At 42.4% G+C, this 16,835-nt stretch overlaps 1 protein-coding gene across 3 annotated transcripts in view; it reads right to left on the minus strand.

Annotated features, from left to right (window-relative positions):
• Positions 1 to 16,835, minus strand: part of EVA1A (eva-1 homolog A, regulator of programmed cell death) — a 210,206-nt gene that overhangs the window by 174,909 nt on the left and 18,462 nt on the right. The window lies entirely within an intron of this gene.

Genomic DNA, 16,835 nt, shown 5'->3' on the forward strand with positions numbered 1-16,835 from the left:
GGCTGAACTGCCATCTTTTATAATCTTCACTATTGATTTTTGTGTTGGTTAAGAAACTCCTAAAGCACTTAAAAAATTCATTGTGACCAAAGGCCCCTGTGTGTCTTAGATTATTAAAAATAAAAAAAATTAAAACATGACTGTGCACTTTGTTATTGATTTTTCTTTTCTTATCACTTTTTTTTTGTTTGTTTTAAAGCTTTTTGAGAAAAAAATTTTTTGTTTGTTTTCTTAATTTAAATTTGTAACCTTATTCAAAATTTTCAAATTCAAAAATGGTGGTGGGAAAAAACTCATAGGAAAAAGAAGCAACTTGTAGAACCCATTTTCCTTTTTATTTAAAATAAAAACTGTGTCTGTTCCTTGGCCTTATGTTTTACAATGAGACTTTTTTCCACCACCACAATAATAATTAACACTTTTGTGTGTCATTCACTAAACAGCTTTGAAATATTTGGCTGGTCTGTTGAGGCCAAGGTGAAGTCCATCTCAAAAAGCAAAATTTTCCATTAACCCATTTGCAAAGTCTGGCACTGAACAGGCTGTATTTCTCTCCACCATATCTCCTCCCAGGATCTGCTGAGCTGCATTTGTGCACAGCCAGCTCTCCCTTAGAAAGCAGAGCCCTTTCCAGGCAAAGCCCAGCTTTCCCAAAGGCCAGGGAGGCACTTCCAGGCAGGCAGGGCAGGAGGGAGGCGAAGCGCTGGGGCAGGGGAGCAGCAGGAGCTCTGCTGCCCGTGGGCCGGGCTGTTCCCCTCTTTCAGGACTTTCCTTTGGAAGCTGTCAGAGCCAAAGGACCATTGGCTGTCAGAGCCAAAAGGCCTATTCAAGTTCTAAATGCAGAGGGCCTCCTTGGCATAAGTATTTTTAATCAGCAAAGAGCAAATCTTAGCCCTGTGTGCAACCCAATTACGGAGGTTTCAAAGCCAAGCGGTGCCATTAAGGCTGTTTAGCCAGACCTCCACCATAACGCAGGCCTGAGGTGTTCACATGACAAACCTTTCACTGAGGTTCAACAACTTCAAAAAGAGGCATTCACTAAGCAAACCCTTAAACTTCAGATTGAAAAGCTCCAAACAAGTAAAAAATCTGTGGCATATCTTCATAAGCTACACTAACAGTTAATTACCCTCCTTGTTAAACGCTCATGTCTTGTTTCCAGTGAGCATTACTCACAACTGGATACAGGCCCAGGCACTCTGTAGCTGAGTTAAATTAGAGTATTCTTCTCCTCTCTGTTCCTTTCCCTACACTTCTGGAATACAAAATGAGATCCACTCATGGTAATTGAGCTGTTGACAAGTCTTCCCAGCCAGGGACATAGAATTAGTGTTGCTAACCATCATAATTTAAATTACAAACCCAACGATAATTGGTGTTTTTCTTGGAGCTCCATCTCCTGGAGACAGGTGATTATGGGAGAACCCTTATTTTACTTACTTTTAAAGTATATTTTAGACACTGTGGAAAAATCTAAAAGTGCTTTCAGTAGCCCCAGCAGATGTATGGGTACAACCACAGACAGATTGAATTGATTTTAACTTTACTTATTTCTCAATAAAGTAATTATTATTGCTATAGCAGATGTCATGATTTGCTGTTGTTGAGTATTTGGAGGGAGAGAAACTGCAGTTATCCACAAGACAAGTAAAGGCTGAGAATATCAGAAGAACCTTCTTCTGGGGCTGAGAAAAAAGGAAGTGACCATGAGTTTTGAGGCTTGGACAGTCACCACTGGCAGAAATGACACAGGTACCAAGGGAGCTCATATCAGCACTGCTGGTAGCTCTGGGAGATCGAGCATCAACTCTCATCACTGGAAATGTCCAAAGACTGCTTTGCTAAAGGAGATTTTCTCTAGCCAAGAAGACCTACAAAAATTCTTCCCTGTGAGCATGATGAGGCCCTGGCACAGGTTTTCCAGAGAAGCTGTATATACTTCATGCCTAACAGTGTTCAAGGTCAGCCTGGAAGGGATTCTGAGAGACCTTATCTAGTGGAAGGTGTCCCTGCCCTTGACAGAGGGCTTGGAAATAAATGATCTTTAAGGTCCCTTCCCACCCAAACTATTCTGTGTTTCTATACCTCTATGCAATAGCAGACGAGATGCAGAAAAATCAGCATGCTCCTGATCTGAGCTTGTCAGGGTAGATACACATCCTGCATAATAAAAAGTCCAGATATTAAAAAGCAAGTGTTGGCACAAGACATGCAAGTTCTACACAGCAACTGAGAAATTATGACTACTGTATGCTATTACTGCTACTACTCAGTGATGATTCATTGATTAATTGAAAAAGATTTGTGTTACTCTATTATTTGAAGATATTATTTGATTTGAACAAGTAAGTTTAACAGAAGACAACAGAGATCTGATTGAAGCTTCCATACAGGCTAGTCCATGTGGATTCTGAAAGCCAAGACAAACATCTTTTACAACACAAGGTGACCTCCATGGTTTAATAAAAGGCAGCACCAAGTAATCTGCAAGAGCATACAGGATGTTCAGCTTTCACATTCCTCACGTGTTTTTCTTCTACTGAATCTGCACTGTCAGTGTTTGTCTCCCAGTTCAATTTGCCTCAAGGGTAATATAAGAATCCTCAGGTTCCCGTGATGCACAGGGTTAAGTCAGGCCAATGCAATCAGTCTCCCACTGAGCTCAGACAAACAGCCCACCCCAGGCAGGGGGGACCCCACTGCTCTGAGGATGACTCCACACTATTAGTAGCAGTTGACACCCTCTTCTGTCAATAAAGTGATATTTTCTAGTGTCTGCTGTAAGCATGGAAGGTGTTTTCTCTGGGAATTTAGCCTCCCCTTCTCAGTAGGAGAAAAATCTTCATTCATACACAGCAAATCTCTGACTATTCAACGAAAATTTCTATTCACTCAAAGCTTGGTAATCAGATTATTTCCTGAATTAGTGCTCTGCAGACAACCATTTGACAGATTAGCTCTTCCTTAGATGTTCCCAGGAGACAATGTCGGAGGTCTCCTCTGACTAAATGCTAATTTTCAGCACTGCAAATGCTTCACCCTTTTTACTTGTATGCTTGCAGTGTGTGGCAGGCAGAAGATAATCGCACAGCTGGGATGTGGTGCATAATCTCATCATGTTTTTATGTGATTTTTCCATTTTTCTCTGTGCTGTACAAAGTCCCACCTTACCTGTTCAAGCCTCATCATTCCCAGAAAAATTTCCTGAGTCTTCACTCAGCTGAAATCCCCCTGATAACCCTTGTTATTCAGGTAGCACATACCTATAAAAGGTTTAATTGTCTTTAATTTATTGACTGTGATTTCCCTTTATCTCAAAATACAGTGCAGAGGAAAAAAAAACTAACTTCCACCTCTGCTGCTTCTTCAGCAATGACATCAAATAAGTCTGCCATAAATCTCTAATTTACAAGCATATTTTAAAAGCACCAGTTAATCCTTTCAGAAGTTTAAAAATAAGTTAGATATTAACTTTATATGTACATGTTTTAAAAGTTTATGCTCCTTTGGCTTTTTGTTTCAAAAGTGATTTTTGTGAAAACAAGAAATGTTTTCAAATAAGAAATTCCAACTTGATTTGGCTGAACTGCTATTCTGTGTAAAATTATATAAGCAATTTATTTAGTTATTATATATTTATATATTTACATATAATAAATACATATTTTTTTAAATCCACATCCACACCAAAATTTAATATTTCCCAAGAATCATTAAATATTGTTTGAGTCTCAATCTCCTTGACAATGTCAATGGACAGCATAAATACCTCAAAACCGAGAGGGATAAGTGAGGAATCCAGGATTGCTTTTAGAGGTAGAGTAAAAAGAATGCATCCTCCTCCTGGAACTGTCAGATGATATCAGCTTCTGGCTACATCTACAAATGGGAAATGATAGTGCAGAATGACAATCCCTGGCTGCACTTGATCAAGATGGCATTTTCAGCAGTGACAGCTGAAAACACAGCGGGATTGATGGGAAAGGCAACCTTCCCAAAGGCATGTGCAGAGGCATTAGGCACCTGTTTGCTTTATTGACAGGGCGGGCTTTGTTACAGAAGAATAGCAGGCATATTTCATCTTCATGTCAAAAGACACTGTGGCATTAAAGGGTAGAGAGTTACCTCAGGAACAAAAGTACAGTCTTTAATCATCCCCATCTCCATTGTCTTGGTCACTGGAGCTGGGTTCAATAACTTCACCCTTGTGTTCTTCCTCCCCACTTCCACCACGCTGCCTTCGAAAGGTCGGGGACTCCAGCCCTCATTCTAAAGGTGGTAATTACACAAAACTGGCAACACCAACAGGTTCTCAGAGTTCCAGGTCAAGTAACACCAGAGAATAAGAAGGAGATATTAATTATAGAGAGTGGATAATTGCTTCCTTAGCAGCTAATCCTCCCATTTATCCACCCAAGAGGTCAGATACAGAAACCCAACACCCTTTCAAAGTACAGTGAATAATCTGTCCTTGTGGCCCTATGCCAGAATTCTTGGCTATGCGTTAATCCAGACTACTCAGGGGCAAGGAGTCTGCGTCAGCATTTAAAGAAAATGTAAACACTCATCTTTCTTCCTGGCCACCTGAAATAGGCAAAACAATCAGGAACAGGCATAAATGCAATTCATCATAGCCCGTTTCTGTTGTTTAGCCAAGACAAGCAATATCTCAGTGTCTCATTATGCAAAAACAAGGCAAAACACAAGGGCTGCCAGTCTGTCTCCACATAAAACTGGTGTGAGGCACAACTCTGTTTAAATAAAAATCTGCTGGCTGAGGCATTAATTTCCTATAATGAATCCTATTGAACAACCACCTTGGATGTACAATGTGTGCAGAAAGTCACAGCAAGGTTTTCAGGCAAAATATTCCTGGTCTTTCACCACTCTTTGAGGAACTCATAGCACCCATCACACAAGCAGACTTGCCCCACTATCTCCAGCTCTTACCTCCAAACCATGTGCTCCATTTTATTCCATGCACAGGCCTTCTCACATGGCAGGCAGAGGGACAGCAAGCTACATGGTGGGGGAAAACTGTGGGGCCAGGAAGCAGCTGGAAATCTGCTCTTTACTGTGATCCCTTCCACAACTCCTATACACATTTCTTGTATCCCAACTGCTGAACAAGACCACACTTCTGAATTAATATAAAATTAAAGCCATCAAACTCACTTTTAACAACTTTGAACACACAGAGGAAGTTCTTATATTACAATGTTCAGCATTTTGAATCACAAAAGCCATAAAGTCAGATTTCCTTTTTGGTAAGATTAGACTCCCACAGCAAAGTTTTGTTCCATTCCTTATTCCAAAGCCAAACCATCCCATGACTCTAAGACCCTGATTTAACACAATATTTGGCTCTCCAATTCTGCTTGGAATCCTTACTTCCCACCAAAACACAACCAAAAAGCCAGGAGTCTAAGCAAGAGCTAAAGTGAGACTTGGTTGAGCTCCAACTTAAGTCTCAGTTCTTCAAAGTCTGCTTGGAGGAACTGACTTCTGGAGCTGCATCTCACCCCTTGTTGTCCATTAAAGCAATAATAACAAAACTGAATGTGGTAGAAGCTAAAGTCCAGCCCCCCAGGTAAGGAGGCATCATTGCAGAGCAGTATTTTCACACAATAAACCACCTCAGACCAGGGCAGAGCGAGGCAATTTTGCTTTATTTCCTGCAATACCTAGACAACTTAAATAAGCCTCAACAGATTTTTATATAAAATTGGAGAAACAAAGCAATGGGGCTTACACTAAAGAGCTGAATGAATGCATCAGTCAGACAAAAGGATATTCTCCATAACATTTTTTTTAATTATGTAATATATTTTATTTCATTTGTTGTCAACAAGTCTCTTTTTTTCTTTCTTGATGGTACCTTTTGCTCCCACACAGACCAGAATATCATTTTTTTACAGGAACACAGAAAATTTTTGCTTTTGATATTTAATATCAGCATTCATTTGGCTCACATGGACAGTATTCTAAGGTCATATTTCCCAGTCCCTGCTCTGCTTACTAATCAGAAAGTGACTCTGAAGAGCTGGGGAAAAGCAGTGCCTCAGCAGCAGCTGAGATACAGGCAGAGATACAGCCTGTACTTCCCTCTTTAGTTACATCTCTGCTGCCTTGGAAAGAAAGAGCAGGAGGGAAAACTTCACCAACTCAGATCAGGGCAGAATTTGATCTTCCCTTCAGTGCAGGAATCACCATAGAATCAAACTCCATAAATAATAAATCTGGGTCAGTTCTCAGCTACAATCTTGTGGCAAAAAACTCCACGATCTGAGAAGTGCCAACTTTGAGTTTGAACTACATGTTTAAGGTGTTCCCCCTGGTTTTAGACTTTTTAAAACTCCTTTTCCTCACACTACTTGTGAGTCAGTCTCTACCCTCAATCAACATTCCTCGGAAAAATGCCTTTGTTTTCTTTCCTGTGAGGAAAACGCCTGCCATACAGTGGGCACCGTCACAGCCTGGAAAGTTGGCACTTTGTTATGATTTCCACTCCAACAGCTCCCTGCAAGCCATCAGCTGCAAAGCAAGCTACAGAGGCTGCCAATTCATTTACTGGGTCATTAATCAATGTATTCTATACTGGTAACTTTCGAACAGAAAGAAGCCATGCAGGACCAGAGCAGAGGTGCTAGAGTGCCCGTGCTTGGCTGAGCTGTACTTACTTCAGCTTATTCTAAGGAAGAAAGAGGAGAGTTTGGAAAGCAGCTGGGAGGGCTCCAGTAGGTGTACAGTGGTACATTAACATCAGATGTTTGAAGCTATTTTCCTGCTTCCTCTCCTATGGTGGGAACATCCAATTCACTCCAGAAATTGCCAGTTCTTACTGTGGTTAGTTGAAGAGGTGTCCAACCTTTGGCTAGGCAAGTCAAACATGCTGCTTATTCCAAACAGCTTTATTTACAATGTAAGCACAAACCAGATGCAGGACAGAACATGAAAATCATATCTGAATCCAAATATCCACATTTCTATCCTGTATATACAACTGACAGAAGCATTTTGTATCAAATGACATTTGGACAAGTACCCATCAGGTGACATGGGATGAAAAGAGTCCCTCTGTAAGACTGCCACAGGTCACAATAATAGTTCAGGTGGCCAGAAGCTACTCCCTGTCCACACATTTAGTGGACTCAGGGAAGATGATGCCTCGGAGCAGAGAAGGTCAATTTTTCTGGCTGAGACCTCCATTGCCAGAAATTCAGGACACATCAAAATGTCTGTGTCAAAGGAAATATAGGTTGGATATTAGGAAAAAAATTTTTACAGAAAGGGTGAAAAAGTTCTGGAATGGCCTGCCCAGGGAGGTGGTAGAGTCACCATCCCTGGATGTGTTAAAAAAAGACTGGATGTGGCACTCAGGGCCATGGTTTAGTTGAGGTGTCAGGGCATGGGATGGACTCCATGATCTTTAAGGTCTCTTCTTTAATTCTTCTGTGAATTCAGTGAATTCTGTCTGCCCTCCTGACCACAGGTCCCCAGACATGCAGCATACTTACATCTTACTTCCAGCCAAACCACTGGGGCTGGCAAAACTTTACTCCAGGTCACTGAGCTGGTAGAGAAGTGTCGAAGCCTCTTCTGCCAGGGTGAGCATCACCCTGAGCCGTGCTCAGGCTGCAGGGCACAGGGCTGGGCACGGAGGTGACCTGCTTTGGGCACATGCTGGCAACCACCACCATCCCAAACACAGCCCATCCTTTCTACAAGGGACCCAAAGTGAACAGAACCCTTCCAGGATCACCAATGGTGCTCATGGGGGCTAACTCCAGTTAATGTTTGTGCGGGGTTTAACCTGACCACTTCCTCCCAGGCTTTTACTACCAGCCCAATCTGAATTTCCACTGTTCATTGACACAAGCGTTACCAGAGGGAGGACAATTGAATGTCTCCAGGCCCATTTACCCTGCACCTCACAAGGTACAGGGGTGGGTTCTGTATAAACAAGTTTTTTGTTTGAGGGCGCCTGACGGAGCAGAGCCTGACCTTTCCCCTCCAGGGGAACAGCAGGCTTCAATCAAACCTTGCTGAGGGCCGGGGCTATTTTTCCTTCTGGAGGGTCAGGGTGATGCTTGAACTTTCCTTGCCTCAGCTTCTCCACCCACCCCATCAATCTCCCCTCTGCCCTGTACAGCATCTGGAGCCACTCTGATTTACAACAGCCTCCCCATGGCTGCATCTTGATGGGGACTTTCGCTGACACTGTGAGTGCCTCTGCTCACTGGAGTGCTTGGCAGCCATGTCCCCTTACAGCAGCAGAACCCACACCCCTTGCAGAAGGAAGAAATTTCTTGCCAGATTAATATTTTCCACATTAAATTCTACATGGCCTGCTCTTCAAAAAGCATTAGGTTGGAAATGGCTAAAATGTATGTATTGTGTCAAAGTGCTGCTGTGTGCATGGCATTTATAGGTTAAAAAAGCTGTGTTGATTTTTACCAATAATAATGTAAATAGGACCTAAGATGGGGGCTAAGAAAATACAACCCTTATTGCTGTTTGGGGATGGAAAGGATGCAGTTATGTTTAACCTGAGGCACTCTCAAGTTTTACACAGATCATTATCACTGCAGCATTGCTGCCATCAGACCCACATTGCTGTCCATTTGCTGAAGATCCAGCCCCTAGAATGTTCATAATACCAAAGACACTAAACTAGTGTGAAAAATTTCTCCTTTTCCTTCTGCCAGGAAATACAGGTACTGACTGGCTGTGTCCCAGTTACAAATACATTTTTCAATAAAGTTTCTTATCATAAATATACTTTTAGTTATTTCACAGCCAGGTGAAGCCTGACCATTGCATTAAAGACTAAGAGCTCTTATTAGACTCTTCCAAGTTTGGGCACTCCTCAGTAGAACTACTGTAATGGCCCAGAGCCCAGAACAAGATTTTTCCTACACTGGATGCTCACTAAAATAAAACAGCACTATGATGTTGCCAGGTAAAGTGGCCAGAGTGTGCAATTGGATTTCCTCAGCTTTTGTTTTAGGCAATACAGCCAAGCTTGGCAAAGACTGCTTATTGTTTTTTCCCTGAAAAACATTGGTGAGAGTAGGTGACAAAGGTAAGGAATGAGTGTTTGTGTTGAGCATGGAGCAAAGTGGAAAGGAGAAGGGCTCCATCCAACTTCTTCCCATTTGCCTGTGGGTGTCTCTTGGGCCACAGCCCTGCAGAGACTCAGGATGGAAAGTGCCTCAGCATGTGCTGATGTTTCAGTGTATACCAAGAACACAAAAATGAGTGGAAATTAAAGGACCCACTGGGTCCTTTGTGAAAGCAAAATCTGGTGACAGTATCTCAGCTTGGGCCAAGCCAAAGCAGAGATGTTCCTGTCTCAGAAGTCACTCTTGAAAACTACAGGTTTTTTTCTTTCTGTTCTTTATTCCCCAAACCTCTATCTCTTGCTTATATCCATAAGTGATCTCAGAAAATGAAGATCTGAGCCCAAAACATTGTGCTGAAAGCCTACAATCTCATCCCCCAATAAAAGTATCAGTATTTCTGAATCTAAGATCTTAAATATTTATGGATGAGGGGACACCATAAACACAATTTTCCCCACAGAGATATTGAAATTATCAACCTCTTCTAAAAGAATTAGATGTCAGGATTATTTCTTCTTGCTCAGCCACTGATCATCTAAGCACATCAATATAATGCCAGTGCCTCATTAACTTTTGCTGGAGGACTTTTTGACTTTTTTTTATTCTCTAAAACTAGTCTAAAAAGAAAAGAAAAAAAGAAAAAAAAGAAAAAAAAAACACCAAAAAAACAGCAGGCCTAGACGGATCCCACAAGTCCTCACTCAGCTGAGAAACCAGAGGTTTCTTTGCTCAGAGAAATCACAAGCCAACTCTTGCTACATCTTTTATTCTTCAAAGCTACTGTTGGCTCTCCTTCCTCCCACATTAGTGGAACCACTATGCCAGGCCATCTGGCACATTAAAATTCATCTTCACATCTCATTATCCAACCTACTGACCCCAGTGTTTCCTCCCACTGACTAATGAGATTAGCCCATCACCTCCTAATTGCAGCAGTTGCACTTGTCTGCTTTACAACGCCCAAGAAAACAAATTCCCAGGTTGTTTCAGAGTGAATAAATGTCATTCTGTTCTTTAAACAAGCACAGCATTTCTAAGACTAGGGGATGGCACATACATCAAAGCAATGAGTAGAGTCCTTAGGATGGAAAGTGAAAAATAGAAAACCCAAAGACACTCATCTCAATCCACTGGCTCTTTGGGCCTGTTTAGCTCCAGCAAAGCAGAACAGGGAGCTTTACCTGGTGCTCCTCAGGGCAAGGGAGCAACTGCAAGGCTAATGCAGCACAGACATTCCTTTGTAAGGACACTGACAGAGGGTGATATTTCAGCTTCACACCTCACACCCCTAATGGGAAGTTTTTAGCAATTTTCTTGAGGAAAAAAGTCCTAAAAGGACACTCAGAAGGAACCAGCAACCATGAATGGGATGCCAGTTATCTCTAGAAGTAGCTGTAATGAACGTGAGATGATGCATCCCCTAGAAATCCAAAGCAACAACTTAGGTGGGATGAAGGCCTCTGGAACAGTCAAGGAAAACAAATTCCACTGCTGATGGTACAATCTGTGCCTCAGTTTCTTCATCTGCAAAATAGTGCTATTGGTGTTTATTCTCTATATTCATTCTTCATGAATGATCAGTGACCTCTAATGTGAGTTCCTCTTCATATATTTATTGAACGTGCTTGAGCACCTTAGCTGGAGATCTGCTGGAAATTCAGGACTAGAGGAAGAATTGGAAGAAGATTATGACTTTCAAGTACAGCTAGAGCATTTACTAAAGTTGCAAACAAAAAGCACCTGACCTGTCTTGCCTTAGAGGCACATCAAGCCCCTAAGGTGTTTAATTTGCGGCCTTGCCTTTTATTATTGCAAGTTTTAAAGTTTCCAGAGCAATCCTAACAGCCTCATTAGGCACCAATAATTATTTATCCATGAAGTACTAGTATGATCAGGCTATCAGACTGAGAATAAAACAGCCTTCCTCAGAGTGCTGAAAACACAGCAAGCTGTGCTTGTGCCTTTGCTCCACAATGTAAATCAGGCTTCTTGCCACCAGTGGAACCCTAGATGAAGTGACTGCCCCTTGATAGCCACTCCTTCACAGCAGAGGAGGGTGTTGACCTCACTCTTGCTCCACCACCACCAGCCAAGTGTTAGGAAAAGGTCTGCTCTCTCTCCCCACCCATCAGTGCTGCTGTAGTGCCAACCACACACAGCTGGGATGGAGGCAGCTCTGATGTTCTTCAGAAAACTATACCAGCAAACGGGCCAGAAAGGCCCTGAAACAAGGGACCAGGCATCTGGCCTGCCTCCCTCCCCACGCAGCATTCTCTAGCTTGGGCTGCTTTGGCCAACAGACACAGAAATGCAGCTCTGCACTAACCCATCAATAATGACAAGGCTCAGGAGGGATTTATAAGGCAATTCCACATCCAACAGGCATGGACACAGGGGTAATACCTTCTCACTCAGGGCACTAACAGTGCCCTGCAGCCCTCTCTAATCTTACAGAAGAAAAGTGGCTTTCAACCAACAGAAAAGTTGTACAAAAAGGAATAAGTCTGAGTTTAAACAGAATTCTGAAATCTTAGACTCACAGAATAGTTTGTGTTTGAAGGGATCACCTAGTCAAACTCCCCCAAACATTTTTCACCAGATCAGGTTCCCTAAAGTGCTCTCCATCATAATCTTGAACAGGGATGGGGGCACCCAAAGCTTCTCTGGGCAACCTGTTCCAATGTTTCACTACACTGATCATAAAAAATTCTTTCTTATGCCTAGTCTAAATATTTCAGTTTAAAGCCATTACCTCCTGTCCTGTCACTGCAGGCCTTGGCAAAAAGTCTCTCTCTGTCTTTAAGTCCCCTTCAAGTACTAAAAGGCTGTGACAAGGTCTCCCCTGGGCATCAGGGTGGGTCAGGCTGATTTGGTGCTTAATAAGACAAAAATAAAGTTTGGACCAAGATAATTCTGACACTGCACTAGAGAACAGAAGAGGGTGGACCACAGCTGCAGTGGTGAAAAAAGTAGTAGAAGTTTTTAATTCTCTACCACCTCCCCCAGAAATGCCTGGGGACAATATAAGAGGTAACACAGCCCATCATTAGGCCAAGCTGACAAGGAAAATGCTCCCACCAGGCACGTCTGCCTGGTATAGGCAGGCAGCCACCATCAGTCTTAGAGGCTTTCTCAGCCCCCAGACTATTTAGAAGTCACCACAATTCAGGTAACTGTGGAATATGGGCTCCAAGAAAACTGGCAAGGACTCAAGCTACAGTGAAAGACATATGGAGACAATCAGGAATCATGGAATGAAAAGGGACAGGCATGAAAACAGAGGCAGAGTCCCACAGTCTCAAGCCTCACAGTGAACTTCAGGGCTGTGTTGGCAGGGACAGAAATTTTGTGACAGTCTCTTCAATCACAGGCTCCTCTCACACTTGAATCAGGCTTGGGGCTACAGCCTCAGACTTCAGGACACCCAAGGATTGTGGCTCCAATTGACTTGATGCTATTTCATTTCACTGCATGCGATTTCTTTCCCACATGCCTCATTCCCCTCCGTGCACATAAAGGATGGAAACTGGCAAAAAGACAGAGAAATTCAGGGTGGGCATTAGTTACTATTTTTGACAGCACTAAAACAATATATAAAAAGGAGGGGTTTGGTTTTTTGTTTTGTTTTTAGTGGGTTTTCTTGTTTTGTTTTTGGTTTTTTTGGGGTTTTTTGCTGTGATTTGTTGTCCCTGAGTTACAGCTTAGAGAGGAAAATCAGAAGACAATGTCCCATCTGATGCCTCCCTCATGGAGTGACAGGCTGGCTCTGCCAGAACATTGCAGAAATTGTGCTTTTGGGAGAGTATTGTTTTTATTTCAGGAGGGAAAAAAAAAAAAGAGGAAATGAGCAATCCCAGAAAGAAAGGGTCCGAATGCTTCCTCAGGCTGCACCATAAGAAAGATTGCTATTGTCAAAGTGTGTTTCATTGTTCTGATCTTTCTGAGAAATCTTAAAATATATCCAAAAATGTAACAAGAACAGAAAGCAGATCTCTTTCTTTGGCTGCCCATTTGCAGTATGGCTGGTGAGACACAGACTACAGCTTAGCAGTGCTAGTTACCCTGGTTAACCCCTGTTCTTGATAATCACATTTAATAAGAATTTTATTTAAAAAGCACTTTGTACCTATCAGGAACGGGCATATAGAGAAGCCAACTTTCCCTCAGTTGAATAGCCCCACTGATTTTTAGTGAATTACTCACCAAGTCAGGACTCCTCACCAGCATCAGCCCCCTGGCTAATCAATAGCAACTAGTTACTACAACAACAGAGCAGGCTCATTTTTCCATTGGTGCCACTTTCAAATATCACACCCACAGTCTGCCCTCCCTGCCAGACTGCTTCAAGCATAAACTTCCATCCAGGAGTCAAGTTCCTGGCAATACCTCCAAGATCAGAAAAGTAGGACATATGAGAGATGCAGGGGGACCATTTTCTTAAAGACCAGAAAATGGCTTTTAACCTTGAAAGCAGTAGGATTTACCCATCTTAGCATTTTTAGCAAGGGTCCATCTCATGGGAGTAGCTGGAATCAGCCAGGGCTGCACCTCTAGTCTCCCAGTCTAAAGACCCTCAGCAAGAGGAAAAATTGCTGATAGATAGATAGACAGATAGATAGATAGATAGACAGACAGACAGACAGAGTGAGTGGATCCCAACACAGCACTCCCACAGCTCAGCACTGCTCCTGACCCACAACATCTGCACATCTGTAGGCACAGCCATGCTGCTCTCTTGCTGGCACTGGTGTCCACAGAGCCAGCTCAGGACTCTCAGTCCCACCCGCCTGATAAAGCACCTTGGACATGGCTGCAAACAACCCCTCAGGAACCAACACTGGTATGAAGAAGGACAAACAGAACAAACACAGGTCACAGGTGAAAAGGTTTGTCTTTCTTTGTCCCCAAAAAAGAGTTTCCTGTGTTCAGATGTTGGGGAGGTTGGTGTGAATAGATACAGATTTTCGGATGGGTAGATGACAGCAGCGCTGAGAGGCAGAAAAGGATCATCTTCCTCACAGGTTAAAGCAGTGACAATTGGCCTTTAATCTTCTATACCCTGTAACACGCAACTTAATCAGTCTTGTACTCCAGTGACTTAAATCGAGATAAACATTTTAAAAACACTTATCATTCCTATTGTGATACTATGCTGACCAATCAGCTTGTTTTTCACCCACAGCAGGCTTTGATTGAGCAGAAATAATCATCCCCAGCTCCGTCACACAGATGTAGGAGCGCTGGGAAAATGCAGAGGAGGCTGAGTGAACAAAAGGCATTTCAGGCCTGCTGGGGTCAGAATGTGTATCTGTATGGGGAGGTTGGACTCATCACTAATCCATCTCTGTTTCTAATGAGATTGGTTCCCATTACAGCAAAAGGAGATCCATGGCTTAATTTGCCAAGGGTACCATTGTCAGGCAGCTTAGGGAAGCAAAATAATCTTATCAGTTTGAACTTGAACCTTGCCCTCCAATTATATGGACAATGTTTATGAAAAGAGAGATAAAGAGATTTTCATTTATCCAGCAAGAAAAATGGATTGTCTGACACCAAGCATTCAGTTTTCTGCAGCTTCTGATAGACCTTTACAGTCCAGCCACTTGCCTATACCATTGCCAAATGTACTTACTACTATCTGTGCACATTAACTCTGGACCAAACCCAGGGCAAATGACACCAAATATGTTTATAGTCCAACTTATTGGTACAGCAGTCTCTGCTCCTGTAGTAAAGCTAAAGTGAAAGCCTGGAGCCATCAGCTAAAGACAAGCAAATCCAAATCAGAAAAATGTTTCACCCCTTCTTGCTGAATGGCTCTCTGCATCCCTCTCCATTCCATCAGCTCCCCCTTGGCTGCTATAGAGGCCATCCTCTTCTGGGAGTTCTGCATCCCCCACATTGCAGTTAAAACAAAGAACATTATGGCAAACAACAGCCAAGCTTCATCCATTCGTTTCTCTTTACAATTCATTCCATCAAAGCTGTTTAGCTGAACAAAACCCCGGCGCTCTCCTTTATTGTGAGGCCAACAATAGGCGAGCATGTGAGCACAGCGTGGGTCCCAGATGTGCGCGCCTGCATCCACTGCCAGCCACTTCCTCGCCCCACTCACTTTTACAGGGCTTTAACCTCTTTGAGCTGGAATGCAGATGAGCACATAAACCAGGAAGCAAAGAGTGTTAACACAACAGAAGTGGCCCCTGTACAAAGGATACATGAAGAGAGGGACATGCTTTGGTAACAGTCAGATCAACAGCCTCGGTTTCCAAGGGGTTATCCACACAATAAAAATCCAGAGAGAAATAAACTGAACAAATCCCAGAGGATCTATTTTTAGCAATATCACTTGCACTGCAGGATCTTTATTTGTGCCTTTGAATAGACACACAAACTTTTCTTTCTTCTTTTATGGAGGGACAGAAGCAAGTAAAAAAAAAAAAAAAACATTTGGAGGGGGAAATGTCTTCAAAACTCATTTCAAAAGTTATTTTAGAATGCGTTCCAAGGACTAACCCCAAATTTGTAACTCAATTTTAAGAACTCTGATCTCATCCCAAATAAAGTAACCCTCAAAGCATGACTGCTCTAAGGAGGAAAAAAAAAAAAAAAAAAAAAAAAGATAAAAAAGGAAACCACAACAAAAACAATGCAAAACAAAATCTTTCACACAACTGCACTTTATGGCTCAGATCATATCTGCCAGCAGAAGGTTTCCTTTAATATCAACCTCCAGCTCATATTGCACATAAAATACAGGTGTAATGTTGCCCTTTCCTTATCATACTGTGTCTGGCTGTGATGGAGTTAATTTTTTTTGTAGCAGCCTGTACAGCGCTGTGCTTTTGGTCCACAAACAAAACAGTGCTGATAATATATTAATGATTTAGCTATTGCTGAAGATCTTTTTCACTGCATCAGCACTTTTTCTGTCCCTCACTCTGCCTTCCCAGTGAATATAGTGTAGGGTGCACAAGATTTTGGGAGGGATACAGTCAGACAGGTGACCCCAGCCAAGCAAAGAGATATCCCATGCCATGTAGTGTCATGTTCAGCAATAAAACAGAGTGGAGTGGGGTAAATCAGCTTGGGAACTGACTGATCATCAGTCTGCTTGTGAGAGGCAGTGAGTGATTGCCTTTGCATCACTTACTCTGCTTTTTAATTTTATTTCTTCCACTTCTTTTTCACTATTTTTATGTTATTCCATGTGTTTTTGCTTTTACTCTTCCTTCCCTCTTCTTCTGTCCTACTTGGAGATAGGAAGTGGAGGCAAGCAAGCAGCTGGGTAGTGCTTGGCTACCTGCAGGTGTTAACCCACAACACTCAGTTATGTGCACTTGACTTTGCAACTAAAATGTCCATTTTAACCTGTGCAGCCCATTTGCACCGAGCTATTATAACATTGGAGAAGGAACTGTGTACTCAGTACCACACATTTCTTCCCACTTATCACAGCTTAAGAGAATAGATAAGGGGCTGCTCCTGGAGAAGAAGGTGGATACTGAACAATCTCTGAAATATTGGGCATTTTGAGCTCCTGATGCCAATCTCTCTGCCTTGCATCCTTAGCTGTGCAATGCAGGTAACATTCCAGACTCCTTCCAGAAGGGTAAGTACATCCCTGTAAGTATATCTCTCCTAACAAGCAGAATAGGGTTTAAATAACATAATAGGATTTAAATACCATTAAACATACAGGAAATAAGG

The sequence above is a fragment of the Lonchura striata genome, chromosome 3 (genome assembly GCF_050655825.1).
Source record: "Lonchura striata isolate lonStrDom1 chromosome 3, ASM5065582v1, whole genome shotgun sequence".
NCBI lineage: Eukaryota > Metazoa > Chordata > Aves > Passeriformes > Estrildidae > Lonchura > Lonchura striata.